Raw genomic sequence first — 14732 nt, 5'->3', positions numbered from 1 at the left:
AAGTTGATATTCTCTACTCTTGGTGAGGTATATATTTTCATAATTCCATTTGGTTTTGATTTGAGGAACTTTTCTTTACTCGACCATCACTTGGCATTCATTAATGATGAGTTGGTTGTTATTGATGTTGTTCGTGTGTTTGGTACTCTCTTCTAGTGCGAAATCTGGAGATATTTATTTTCACATTGGGAATCCGTCCTTCATATGCCATTTAAAGTTTGGCGTGGCGTTGTTTTCATGATTATCTTTGTATGCTGCTTCTTTTGGTTTGTCAGATTTTTTATGATATATCTTTCTTTTCATTTATGACATAAAAACTTTGGGCTTCATTTCTCTCTAGCGTTTCCGCATTCACCTCTTCTCCTTTGGCATTTGTCTATAATGGCGGACTGTAGATCTCATGTCGTTGGTGTCAGTCATGTTTTGGACCCTTGTGTTTCTTGTAAATTCTCTGTGTTCTTTAGTATATATATATATATATATATATATATATATATATATATTTTGGTTGCAGCTATTTTTTGGTGTAGGGGCATGTCAATTTTGGTTGCAGGAGTTCTTTTTGCAGGGCCTTCAAGATATCCCAGGAACTTATTTTGTAAATAAGCTTGCATGCTCCTATTCTGTAAAATGAGCTTGCATGCTCCTATTTGTAAATGAGCCTGCATGCTCCTTTGCTTATCTCTATTTTGTAACTAGCTCCGGCTAGAGGATTGTTCACTACTTCTCTTCTATAGCCATGTTGATGAGCAATGACCAGAGTTTTTCTTGCTGGTTCTTTTCTCTGGGAGCTCAGTTTGAATTAGTCTTTAAATATATTGTAAAAAATATATTATTAATAAAATATATCAAGTGGCATTGCCACCTTGCCAAAAAAAACATTAAAAAAATTGTTTTTATTAAGATTTTTTAAATTTGTAAAAAACAAATTGTCATTTAAATAAGCAAAATTGGGAACAATTTTTTTTCTTGTCTACCATACCATTTTTGCAGCACCTCTCCAATAGACAGTCAAGGGGGGGGTTGGGGGGGGGGGTGGGTCAAATTGCTCCTTTATATCTCTTGGCGACATTCCCAATTAGAGGCATCTTTATTTGTGGTCTTCTATAGGGCATCTGTTTGGTGGCATCATCTTCATGTTTCCAGATTTGCATCATTATGTTGTATTCTCTTGCATGAGCTATGTTGCAACCCACTAAAATAAAGTGCCACACCTCCTTGTACTTTGTCATTTTTGACCTATTTGATGTAATCCTTATGTACTTAGATTATGAATATTCATGTGAGACTTATATTCTCTTGTTGATAAGGTATTTGGATTGAGTACATCTATCATTAGTGCTCATCTGTTTGTCTCCATGCCTGATCTTCATTTTGTTGCAACGAGTGATTCATCGTCATCGACATTGGTACCTAATTTTGTCACACTTTGACATTATTGGTCAACACTTTGGACCATCCTAGCAGGAGATTCTACATTGAGGGGGGGCTTTATGGTCTCTCTTCTTCTCTCTCTTATGGGGGGACTTTTTCCTCACGTGGGGTTTTGTTCTTCTCATACATCATTGATAATATTGTGTGCTTTCATATCTCTTTTGGGGGGGAGTTTTTTCCCATTGGGTTTTGAACTCTTTCTTTGTTTGTGAGAGATTGCATTGGTTTGTGTGCATTTGCATTCGTACATGGGTATCTAACATGGTCTCGTAGCCAGGATTATCTTGCATTGTTGACTTGAGTCTACATTCCCCTAAGTTGCACTTAAAGGGGGGTGGTGTAAATTATTCCTCATAATTACACCTTACTTAAGTTGACTTAGGGTAATGCATTTCATAGTAGTTTGGATATGAGACACTTAGGGAATTGTGAACATATGGATGATGTATGTAGGAAAATTTTCACCTTTTGTGGTCATATCTTTGTCACAACCCTCCTTTATCACTTTTGGGTTTAAAATACAATTCTATTATATTTTTGATAAGCTATTTAAATGATTGAATGAATATTATAAAAGGATAAAATAATAACACACACACACACACACACACACACATGGAAAATATACATTATTTTTATTTATCTATTTTCCACATCCAATTATGGCACATGTCGTAGGAAGAATAAGAAGCTTCTAGAGGATTCTCCACCACCTTGCATGTAACTCCTCCACTAAGTCTAATCAATTTGCATGAAGTCCAAAATTGGGAAAGAATCTCTTTTTTTAATTAAAACTCTAGGTAGTGGAATAGAGGGATTTTTCTTATAAATGATATGCAAGTTTTCAAAAATGGGAGTTGGTTATTCCATGAAGAAATTCTTCTCTCAAGTAATTTTTTTTAGGTAGTCATATTTCATTTTTTTGAAAATAGCTAAGATTGCTTTGGAGGATTTCTTTCAAGTTTGAAGGATTAAGGGAGGCTAATTGAAGGATTCATTGGGGATTCTACATCAATTGCAAGTATCCAAGTTCTTCTTATTTATTTTATTTTATTTTGAATCATGCATCTTATTCTTGCTGTGAATTAGATTAGATCAATCTTGTTTCAATTTCTTGATGAGAATTAGATCAATTTATTTTAGTTTCTTGCTGAGAACTAGATTAGATCAATCTTTATTTCCTCCCTCTAATGCATCTCTCTGGTTTTTCGAATAGAAATCTAAATCTCATCCTTTGAATAGATTTCGCTGTGATTATTTCCTCTGTGATATTCTCATTTGATTCCATTATCTAGTTATATATTTTCTCTGTAAAAATTAGTTGAAATGTAAGAATAGATTTCGCTGTGATTATTTCCTCTGTGATATTCTCATTTGATTCCATTATCTAGTTATATATTTTCTCTGTAAAAATTAGTTGAAATGAAAGAATAGATTTCGCTGTGATTATTTTGAATCCCTGTGAATGCTGGATAAAGCTCTCTCTCTCTCTCTCTGAATAAATAAATCTTTCTCTGTGAATAAATCTCTCTGTGTGAAGAAATGAATCTCTGTGATTATTTTAAAATTATTTTTAAATCTCTCTTTGAGATTATTTTAGACCTCTCTCTGTGATTATTTTTAAATCTCCCTCTGTGATTATTAGATAAATAAACCTCCCTGTGAGTTGAATAAAGATCTCCCTGCAAAAATTAGTTGATTTAACAATCCTCCTGTAAATGTTGGAAATAAACTATCTCCCTGTGCATACTGGAAATAAATTCTCTATTTCCTTGTGAATACTGGAAAATATTAACCTTCTATTACAAAAAAAATAAATAATTAAAACAATTGTTTGTTTATCCATCTTATTCATGCTCTTATTTTCATAAGTAAATACTCCATTGTTTTAAAAAATTATATATATACAATTATTTCGAATGTAAAAAAAGAGAAGATATATATATATTGGCGGAGATTAATTTATAATTCCGCATGGCGTACGGGGATGGTTATTGTAACCGCAGGGGAGTGGAGGGGGCCCCCGGAGTCCCCTCAACCCCTACGGAGCTGCACATGCAGGACCGCAGGGGGTGATGGGACCCGTGGTCCCCACCCCCTAGTTACTATTAACAAAACAAATTCGTTTTGTTTAATTATTACACTTTGAAAATTTCACTGGAATTTTTAATAATTATTTTAATTAAAATTTAAGTTATTTTTTAATTTAAGTTAATTTAAATTTAAGTTATTTTTTTTTATATAATCGTTTTAATTAAATATAAGTTAATTTTTAATAATTGTTTAATTAAATTTCAAGTTAATAAATTAGCAAAAGATTGAAATCAAAATTATTGTCTCAATTCCTTTAGGGATTTATTGGATTATTTGATCAGTGATTTTGCCCACTTAAAACCAAATAAGTCTTATTATTACGATTTGATCCAAAATTTCCAAAAAGTATAAGCTAATCACTCATGTGGAACTAGTAACTCTATATTTTAATATTTTCACGATCGAAGTAAACATTACTTAATCTCGTATGTAAATGTCACTATTTTTACATCATGTGCATTACATATATGTTTAATTGCATTCATTGATGAGCAAGTTACTTTCCCATTTTCTTCATATAAGTTACATGTTTTAATATATGAGTTCATAATTGTCTTTATCATACCATTATATATAAATTAGTTGAGTTGTAGAAGAATGGTATTTCTTTTTATCAAATGGTACTTGGTTGCCATCAAGTAGTTATTCAAATAATTAATTTCGAAAGGTCTAATTATGTACATTCATTTCGTGATTATTTCAAGCATGATGTTTTCATAGCTCTTAGTTAGAAAACTAAATAAAGGAAGATGGAAACCAAAACCTAGTAGCATTCGGTATATACGGTGCCTCTGGGTCACGCTTATGGGTAATGCCGTCATGTTGAACTATTGCACTTAACGGCTAATAAAGCTACATCAATGACGTCTGTGGCATCGTCCCTATAAATCGTCGGGGAGTAATAAGGGACACTTGGAAGCTAAAATCCAAGGGGTGGGTAATCCCCCTTGGATCGATAATCTAATAAGATAATTTTCAAATGATTCTACATCCATTGAGTTAAACCACAGTAAACCCCCCTTTAGGGTTGGTTAAGTAAAATGCTTTTATGAAATTGATTTCTATCTTAAAGAGATATTGGTGATTGGCAATTGGGTCAAGGGTGATTCTCTTGATAGTTGTTAGGATGTAGTTATTAGGCCACAAACAATAGGCCATCTTGAGCCTTTGTTTAAGTGCTACCACCGTGGGTAGCAACCGCAGAGAAACTGTCTAGGACATTGACCCTAGAAAGGGTTGCGTACCCACAAATCAGTTTACATCAAACCATAGAATAGAAAATAGAACTACATACTTTACACTTTGATCCTGTGCCGAAGCGGGTATGTAGGCAGTCTTGGGACGGAGTTGTCCCTCATACTCAGGCATTCGTGGGTGGGGTCTAGGCTTGGTAAAGGAAGGATTGAGTAAGAATCCTATTTTGAAAGATAAAGATAATTAAATTGAAAAAAAAAAGATAATTCAATGCATACTCAGAAGGAATCCCGTATGGATTCGCTTGACTTCCTAAGGCTTTAAGCCAAATTTTGAGGCGGAATTCAAGCTTGTATTATGTTATTTAATTACTCCTAAGGACGGTGACCTCGGTGCACTTCTGTTAGAAGAGTGTAGTACTTAGCGAGTGGCTCAGGACCCGAATGGTCCCGATGAGTCTAAGTCTCTGGCCAGAGCACCTCCTATCCCGATTGGATAGATGCCTACCCCGTATGGCTAGATGCCTATCCCGTATTGGATAGATGAAATCTTATGACCCGTATGGACAAATGCCTAACCCACATGGTTAGATGCTCATCCCGGATGGATGAATGCCTAATCCAAATGGATGGATGCCCAGAGTATGCGATTGAATCAAACATAATGATTAAATTAAACACAAAAAAAAAGAATGGTAAATTTTGTTGAGTTAAATAGGGTGGGTCATTACAATCTTCTTGTTACATTCCACCTTCGGTGGGTGATCCACCTCTTGTAGAATATTTTATTACTACTCCTACCTATCCTACCTACCCTTGTTTCTCATTGAGACGCCTGTCATGATTGTGTGCTCACATATCCATATGGCCTTGCCTTTATAAGCAAACTCATCTACATTGTAAATGATCCAGTTGATATTATTTGCATATTGATTGTAGTTTATTCTTATCAAATCTATTTGTCTCTCTTTTGTGCTATTCAATGTGCTCTTGATCTTGGTTATTTTCAACAAATTATTACGGTTCAAAAGCATCATTTAAAAAATTAGATAATTGGAGACAAGACAAAAGGTGTACGAACAAGAAGGAAGATTGCAAAAGCTCAAGAACAATCCAATCACTGTTTTCTATCTATGACAGAGCCGAAGACCTACGAGGAAGCAAGCAATGATGAAAGTTGGGTAAAAGCAATGGAAGAAGAATTAAATCAAATTCAGAAGAACAAAACTTGGGAGCTGGTACCTAGATCGGTGGACAATAATGTAATAGGAACTAAGTTGGTATTTAGGAATAAGTTGAATGAGCAAGGGCAAGTGACAAGGAATAAAGCAAGACTAGTAAAGGATATTCTCAAGTAGAAGGCATAGACTTTGAAGAAACTTTTTCTTTGGTAGCTAGGATGGAAGCTATATGCATGTTTCTTGTGTTTTTTGCTTACAAGAACCTTAAAGTTTATCAGATGGATGTCAAATCAACATTTTTGAATTATGAAGATCTAGAAGAAGTTTACATTGAGCAACCATATGGTTTCAGACTGACAGAGGATCCGAAAATGGTGTGCAAACTGATGAAAGCATTGTATGGACTTAAATAGGCACCGAGGGCCTGGTATGCGAGATTGGATAAATATGTGATTCAAAAAAACTTCAGGAAAGGTACAACAGACAATAATCTTTATTTCAAGATTGAGGGAGATAAGTTGTTAATCGCTACAGTTTATGTTGATGACATTATATTTAGAGGAGATGATAGTCTATGTAAAGATTTTGCTAAAAAGATGCATAAATAATTTGAAATGTCAATGATTTTTTAGTTATATTTCTTTCTTGGGTTGCAATTTATTCAATCAGAAAATATAATTTTTATCTCAAAGCAAGTATGTGAAGGAAATGTTGAAGAAATTTGGCTTTGATGATTGCAAATTGGTTACAACCCCTTTAACTGTTGGATGCAAGTTGAGAAAATATGATGAGTCTTTAGAGGTTGAAAAAAACAAATATAGGTCGATGATTGGTGGGTTGTTGTGGGAGCCTGCAAGAAGTCGTGTCCGTTGCCAAAAAGTTGTTTTCCCTTTTTTATTGATTTCATCTTGTTTGACCTAAAGAATTGAGGTACTTAAAGAATGAATCTTGATAAAATTCAGTAATAGAAAACGTAGTGCTCGAAGTCTACTTTCCAAATATGTAATTTATTTTAATACCCAGATCTCATAAGTGAAGTTTGAATAGGCATTACTAAAACCTATAGTTTAAAAGTCACTTTTCAGGACCATACCATGCCTGTATACGACAAACATAATTTGACCTAAATGAAAGTATTTTTATAAATCCTTTTGGGAAAAGATCTGTAACTCACTCACCTTTGATGAGAATATTTTTTTGTATTTTCTTTTACATATTTTTTTTGTTAATTTTTTATTGGGCATGATCATTGTTTTAAAAAATTATCATGTACGACAAGCATAATTTGACCTAAACTTAACATTTTTTGGTTTTTATTTTTTAAACTGTATAGAATTGTCTCTGGTTTGATGCCATATAATTTTTTTTCCAAAAAACTTAGAGACAAAAGTTATTAAAAAACTAAAAAACCCTGTTATTTCAAGTTTATGGACCTCTTTCATTAGTAATTATTTTAAAAATAAAAAATATTGATCCATTTTCTAAAAAAATTACATATTTAGAATCTAGACGGTCTCTACTATAATGGGTTTTCATTGTTTAAAAAAATTCTTAAAATTTGGTGTTTAGATATGTTTTTGAAGTCATTATTTTATATGAAGATTGATTTGGTCTTCAAGTTGCAAGTCAAACCAGGTCCAAGCCAAAGGGTCGGCTCTCCAAGTCATTTTCCAAGCCAAAACCAAAAGTACAACCGAACCAAAGTTTGAAATTTTTAGAAATGGGATCCCGTTTCGTTTTTTAAAATAATTAAAAACACATTTAGCATATGGGATCCTGTTTCCCTTTAAAAAAAAAACAAGCTATATATACATGAAATACAACTTTTAAGTATAAGTCACATTTTCCTTTGTCTTTTTTCTTTCTTATACTTTAAGTTATATTTCATGTATATATTGGCATGATGTTTGAGAGTGGTTTCAGATCTCTAGGAGTTATAATGCAAATTCTAGATTTTAGAAGATCTTATAAATTGTGACGTAATAGAGCATATAATGTCATAATACAACCTATTATATCATAATAGGCTCCATTGTGACATAATAGGTCCTATTGTGTCATAATAGGTCCTATTGTGTCATAGTATGACCTATTAAGTAATAATAGGTCCTATTATGTCATAATACCCCTTAAGAGGACCTATTATGACATTATACCTCTTACTACGACCTATTGTGACTTAAGACCCCTTAGAAAAACATATTTGACATAATAGGATCAATTGTCACACAATAGGACCTATTATGTCATAATAGGGCCTATTATGTCATCATAGGTCATATTATGACATAATACCCCTTAAGAGGACCTATTGTGACTTTATACCCCTTACTAGGACTTGTTAAGGGGTATTATGTCATAATAGGACCTATTGTGACATAATAGGACCTATAATGTCATAATATGACATATTATGTCATAATAGGTCCCATTGTGACATAATAGGTCCTATTATGACATAATACGACCTATTATGTCATAAGACCCCTTAAGAGGATCTATTATGACATTATACCTCCTACTAGGACCTATTATTGATAGTTCTGATACTAAATCTAAGTACAGATCCAATAGCCAACAAGATGAGAGGGGGGGGGGGGGGGGGGGTGAATCATACAAACCTAATCTTCTATAAAAACATCAGATTCAACCTCGGTAACATATACTTTAGTAATATAACCAAAACTGTTAAACATGCAAACTCAAAAGCATATAAACATCATAAACCTCATAACACCAGATTTAACGTGGAAACCCAAATAGGGAAAAACCACTGTGGGATTTCAGACCCACTAAGAAATATACTCTTCTAGAGTATGCTTGGTTAAAAGCAAATCCTATTAAAGATTACAAACACATTGCTAGATGTGACTTGGTTAAGGGATTTCCCTCAGATCTGTTAGGATCTTCACCTTGTTAGAAGTGACCTTGTTAAAGGATTTCAAACACTCAATCAGAATGTCACCTTGCTAGAGGGTTTTACAAATAAGACTGTTAAGTCCACTCGATTAAGAGATTTTCTGTCACTTTCACAAAATAACAGTAATAAAAATCTATCTGCAACTTCACATCTAAAATGCTAAAGCAGATTTTTATTTGTTTAATACAATCTAGACATAGAACTAATCTTGTCCATCTGCTGGGCTTCTATACTTTGTTATTCAAACAGGTCTTCAAGCTTATGTGCTCGGTAATCACTATGTAGCATCCCTGTGCATACACTTGCCCGCATACATTGTTTATCAACAATTCCCTATTTATAAACAATTAGCTAACCGCTCAATCTCCTTGATCACATTTCCCATGATCAATCATAGCCATCAGATCTTCAATCTTGTCTAGGTTCAATGCATCTTTTGATCTAAAAATGTTTTACCCCGCCTAGGAACTTGCATATACTTCTTGGAACTTGTGCTAGGGTATTGCGGTTCAATTTGCACTGTAGATCTTCATGCCGACTTTCCTTTGCCATAGATTCATTAACAAACTTTATTTATGGGATACCAATCATTTAATCAGTTCCAGCTCATCAGATTCCTTCATTAAATAACGCATGAAACCTTTTAATGCATTCTGTTATAGCTCGGTTACAACTTGGTAAATACTAAAATTCACTCGGTAGACATTCCGCCTTCATTAACCGACAGCGATAACCTTAGGGTTTACCGACTAGGTTCCTTAGGGTTTACTGACTAGGTTCTTTGCTTGGTAACATAGTATAGTATTAACCTTACAATTTACAACATATGTATGATGTTAAAACAATCTAAACATCATGATCTCATCATTGTTTGACTCGGTAATAGTTGCCCATTGAATACCTTATTCATCCTCTTATTCATCATAATCTTTCCTGTGTCTTTTACCGACATCTTTATATTCTTCAAATCATACTTCTCAAGATATGGCAACATCATACTGAATTAGAAAATCAATTTCTTGACATCAATGACAAAATAATAATATCAAGACAGTAAACATCCTTAATCAGTTATATCCATAATCATCAACAACCTTCTCAGTATCCTTATTGAAATGTCAACAATCCTTCATTGTCTGTTATAATGCTATATTGCCAACAATTATGACATAAGACCCCTTAAGAGGACCTATTATGACATTATACCTCCTACTAGGACCTATTATGACATAAGACCCCTTAGTAGGACCTATTATGACATATGTAGAGAAAGATAAGTTGGTTGGGAGAGAGATGGTATGTTTAGAGAGAGATAGAGAGGTATACACAGAGAAATATAGGTAGGTGGGGGGTAAGGGGAGGTGTATAGAGAGAGCGGAGATAAAGAGTAAAGAGTTAAGGATGTGAGAGAGAGGTAGAGACATAGTTTTAGAGTTTGGGAGAGAGGGGACAAAGTGAGATAGAGAGGTAGAGAGGGTATAGAAGGGACATAAAAGTAGAGAGGGAATGAGGGAAGGGGGAAGAGATGGAGGGAGAGAAAGATGTTGGTAGGGGGGAGTGAAAGGTATGTATAGAGAGATAGATAGTATGTGTAGAGAAATAAAGGTAGGTAGGGAGTAAGGGGAAGTGTATAGAGAGATGAGATAGAGAGTAGAGAGTTAAGTATGTGAGAGAGAGGTAGAGACAAGTCTAGCTTTTGGGAGAGAAAGGAGAGAGTGAGATAGAGAGGTAGAGAGGAGATAGAGGGGAGATAAAAGTAGAGAGGGAAGGAGGGAGGGTTAGAGAGAGAGAGAGAGAGAGAGAGAGGAGAGAGAGAGAGAGAGAGAGAGAGAGATGTATGTAGAGAAATATAAGTTGGTAGGGAGAGTAACAAAGGTATGTAGAGAGAGAGAGGTATATATGTAGAAAACTAGAGATATGTAGGGAGTGAGGGGAGGTGTGTAGAGAGAGAGGAGACATATAGTAGAGAGTTAGGGATGTGAGAGAGAGAAAAAAGTGAGATATAGAGGTAGAGAGGGGATAGAGGAAGAGTGCTATGGAGAGAGATGAGTCTAGAGCTCAAGAAAGATAAAGAGAGCTAGAAAATGCTGATAGGAGCCTGCTGATTACTGAATTTTGACTAAGTATAAAAATTTATAAGATCTTCTAAAATCTAGAATTTGCAAAAATCACTCCTAGAGATTTGAAATCACTTTCAAACATCTTGCCAATATAGATATGGAGGGAGATGAGTCTAGGGCTCAAAGAAGATTAAGAGATTGAGATAAAAAGAGTTAGCAAATATTGAAATGTTGATTATTGAAATTCAACTAAGTCTGGAAATTTATAAGATCTTCTAAAATTTGGAATTTGCATTATAACTCCTATAGATCTGAAACCACTCTCAAACATCCTGCCAATTACTTATACTTAAATGTTATATTTCATGTATATATAGCCTGTTTTAAAAAAATAAAAAATAAAAAAAGGGAAACGAGATCCCATTTCTTAGATCTAGGCTCGGGATCCCGTCGCTAAGCGAGATCCTGTTTCAAATTTTAGCTCGAGATCTCGACGTGAAACGGGATCCTATTTTGTTTCTCATGTGCTCCATGCGATTTGCCATTTTTTTCTAAGTGTAAAACTTCCACACTAAGTGGACACAACTTTGTGCACTTACCCTTGTATTTGACTATGTCCAGACCAAATATCATACACGTTGTTTGTCTGGTAGCTAGATTTTAGGGAAATCCAAAGTTGACACATGAGCAAGCTATGAAGAGAATTTTCAAATATTTGAAAGGTACTGTGGATTATGGACTTTAATTAAAAAAGGTGGAGATTTTATGTTGAAAGCAAACACTGATGTAGATTGGGTTGGAAGTGGTGGTGCATTCTTTTTAGGGGACATGTTGGTCTCTTGGTTCAATAAGAAACAAGATTCAGTTTCCCTATCTATTGTTGAAGAAAATAATATTGCAACAACTTCTTGTTGTACTCAGGTGATGTGGATGAGATAGACTTTTAAGGATATCAAGGCAACATATGATGAAGCAATTCCTATTATGTGTGACAATACAAGTGCAAATATTTTCACGAAGGTATTTACAAATGATACTTTTGAGTTTCTTTGGGAGAAGCTTGGGGTTACTGCCCCTCCTTATTCTTGCTAGGTGCATTATGGGGATGCTTCTTTCCAAGGGGTGCTTTCATGACTATTTCATGTCCTGGATTGATATTGTTACTTCTCTCAGGGGGAGCAGTGGTGTGTGCAGTGTTGCTGTGACCTTTGTCCTTGATGGAAAAGGGGGAGAGATTGAAAAAGTTTGATCTTTCGGGAGAGATTGAGTAAGTTTTGGCAAATGGTAAAGATTGTGTAGTTCCAAGAGAAAGATTGAGCAGTATTTGAGTTTGGTCAAGCGTTGCCATCAATGACAAAGGGGGAGATTGTTGGAAGTATGTGTTGATGTGTTGTTGTGGTTGTCATTGATGTCAAACTTGTTGTTTCAAAATGTCTATGGTACAAAAATATCTTGTTGTATTGGTGCTGCAGGTGCTCATTGGTTGTTCTGAAAGTGTTTCAGTCCAGAAAGTGTTGTTGATGTTATTTATTATGGTTATCTTTGTTAGATATGGTTTTTGTATCATGGATATGATTGTTTTGTGGTCAAAAAATATCTTTGTGTTCTCCAAGTGTTGTAGCATTGTTCATTGTTGGTTGTGATATTCTATGTTAGACCTATCCTTAGGTTCATATATGATTTGTGGGATATTGCTTGATGTGTTATGGGTCTCACTGTAGTGTTTGGAGATCTGGGTTTGAGTTGCTTGCATTAGAGAGTATGTTTTGACCGTTAATTGCTTATTTGGATGCGTAGAGTGTGGATATGTTGTTGGTTATGTTCTGGTGGTTGCAGATCGATGAATTGATGTTTGGGAGATGTGTTTTGGTCCTCTCTTTCTCCTAGAGTGGACCAATGTGTGTATTTTTGGTCCGAAAAGTATATTTTGGGTTCAAACCAACTTGGTTCAAGCTTTGATGATTTATCTTGTATATAAGGATGTGTATGATTGAATTGTGTGTAAGGAAAGAAAGTGATGAGGTGTGGAATGCAGATACATGTTGCAAAGATAATCAGTGAGATTTAGTGAAGTGCAAAGAAGAAGAGTTGTGTTCGAATGATATGTAAGTTCTGTTGAGAATGTGACAAAGATATGGGATAGAGCATTGGGAGTTGAGGTCTAAGTGGTCACTTGATGTAGAGTTCAAGGACAACTTCATGATTAGGAGATCCTTCTTTTCATATCATTTTTATATCTTGCCCTGAGTGCAATTAGCTTCAGGTTTTGCAAGTCCTCTTTTTTATCTTGCACCATGAGCAGTTAGCCTTGGTTTGCAAGTTCAAAGCAGTTAGCTCTTTTCTTTGTATTCTGATATACATAGTGGATATATTTTGTGGGCAAGTGCTCACAGTGGTTTTCCCACGTAGAAAATCTTGGTGTTCACATGTATTGGATGTGTGTTGAATTTCAATTGCCTATGTGCTTCATTTAGTTTTTGTTTTGGACTGATTCACTTAATACTTATTATATTTAGATTAACCCATTTTTTCATAAATTGTAGTTTACATAACCCTTCTCCATGAACACAAAGGGTCCACTTAATACTTATCATATTTAGATTGAACCATTTTTTCATGAGTTGTAGTTCACATAACCCCTCGCCTATGGACATGAAGGACTTGGACTCAATACTTATCATCTTTAGATTGACCTTTTGTTTCATGTGTTGTAGCTCACAAACCCATTTCCCATGAACATAAGGGGTCCACTTAATACTTATTATATTTAGATGGTATTAACACATGATAAAGATCATAGCCTTTCCAATAGATAACATATCTGAATACTATTCCAACTTAAAAACATAACTATAAAAATTTCCCTCAAATCAAACCCATATAAATATATAATTGATACATCATAACACATTCAATAGAAATGACCCAAAAACTGAGTAAAATGAGTCCCAAAACCAAATGGGCACTTAGCTTATTTCCTACAATTATAGGCACTTCAAGAAACATAAGGAATAAGAAAGCTCGTGAGTAAGGTATGGCAATAGTCCATTCCCCTAAGTTTTGAATCTTCCATTGTCATTTCCCCGACTTTGCTCCACTATGTAGTTTTTGAGTTAATCTTCAGTGACATATTTTTTAAGAGTTGTAGTTCACATGACCCATCTCTATTGAACACGAAGGGTCCACTTAATACCTATCATATTTGGATTGACCCATTTTTTCATGAGTTATAGTTCATATAACCCATTTGCCATGAACATAAAGGATCCACTTAATACTTATCATATTTACATTGACCCATTTTTCCATGAGTTGTAGTTCATAGAACCCATCTCTCATGAACATGAAGGATCCACTTAATACTTATCATATTTAGATTGACTTATTTTTTCATGAGTTGTAGTTTGCAGAACCCATCTCCATGGACATGAAGGATCCACTCGATACTTATCAAATTTAGATTGACTCATTTTTTCATGAGATGTAGTTTAGAGAACCCATCTTCCATGAATATGAGAGGTCCACTTAATATTTATTAAATTTTGATAGTATAAACATATATTAAAGATCATAACTTTCCCTAAAAATGGACATGCCTAATCTCGCTCCAAAATCATGCTATCATACGACCGATAACTTTCATGTTCTGTGGACATAAAAACTGCAGAATAGGCACACAATGGTTGCGGGGCTAGGCAGAAGCGTTGCGGCTGCTGTCCCCCACTATAGTATAACATGAAAGTTATCGGTGTACGATAGATATTTTTGGAGCCAAAATACCTACAACCGCAAAAGATAACATATCCCAATTCTAATCCAACTTAAACAATACTTATCATATTTAGATTGA

This window comes from Cryptomeria japonica, chromosome 11, assembly GCF_030272615.1.
Source record: "Cryptomeria japonica chromosome 11, Sugi_1.0, whole genome shotgun sequence".
Taxonomy (NCBI): domain Eukaryota; kingdom Viridiplantae; phylum Streptophyta; class Pinopsida; order Cupressales; family Cupressaceae; genus Cryptomeria; species Cryptomeria japonica.
Note: the sequence above shows the minus strand (reverse complement) of the source record.